The following is a 515-nucleotide window of genomic DNA, read 5'->3' as shown; positions in this document are numbered from 1 at the left end:
TCTAATAGAGATCGCACAGAGCTTCCACCGCCTCCAGCTGCAGCCTTCGCTAGTATATTTCTATTCCAAAACAAAACCAAACAAATGTTATTTGAGAACAGGTTGTTTATAGCTAGTCAGAATCGATAGGAATAACTAAAATTCCTAGCAGATACCAACCTTACACCCTCAAAGTCTCCTTCCAAAACAACCCGATGTAGGTTGTTAGGGTTATCCTGAAAGACCCCTATGTTAGTAGGGCGAGTTGCTTCTACAATGTTTACTTCACATATTTTGGTAATCCCACTACATCATACATGGTTCATAAAATTGTTAGGCGAAAGAATACAGGCATGAAGACACCAACAATCTTAGTTGTTGCTGCTAAATTAATTTTTAACACAAGTGAAAGGGTCTTCTTTAGAAGCAATGAAAACAGGGAGACAATAAAATAAAGAAATCTTAGAGACTTAAAAATCTTACTTATCGGGGCTTGCTGAAGGGCTACGTGGTATCTCTTGTAGATGACGAAGAAA

At 38.1% G+C, this 515-nt stretch overlaps 1 long non-coding RNA gene across 1 annotated transcript; it reads right to left on the bottom strand.

The window, feature by feature from the left end:
• On the bottom strand, window positions 1-515 carry LOC104774860. Its single transcript, XR_765550.1, has 3 exons — window positions 463-515; window positions 160-285; window positions 1-60 (listed from the first exon to the last, which is right to left on the bottom strand). It is a non-coding gene; the product is annotated as an uncharacterized LOC104774860 (long non-coding RNA).

Source organism: Camelina sativa, unplaced genomic scaffold (genome assembly GCF_000633955.1).
Source record: "Camelina sativa cultivar DH55 unplaced genomic scaffold, Cs unpScaffold06262, whole genome shotgun sequence".
NCBI lineage: Eukaryota > Viridiplantae > Streptophyta > Magnoliopsida > Brassicales > Brassicaceae > Camelina > Camelina sativa.
The sequence above is the reverse complement of the archived record's forward strand: the minus strand, read 5'-3'. Positions and strand labels throughout refer to the sequence as shown.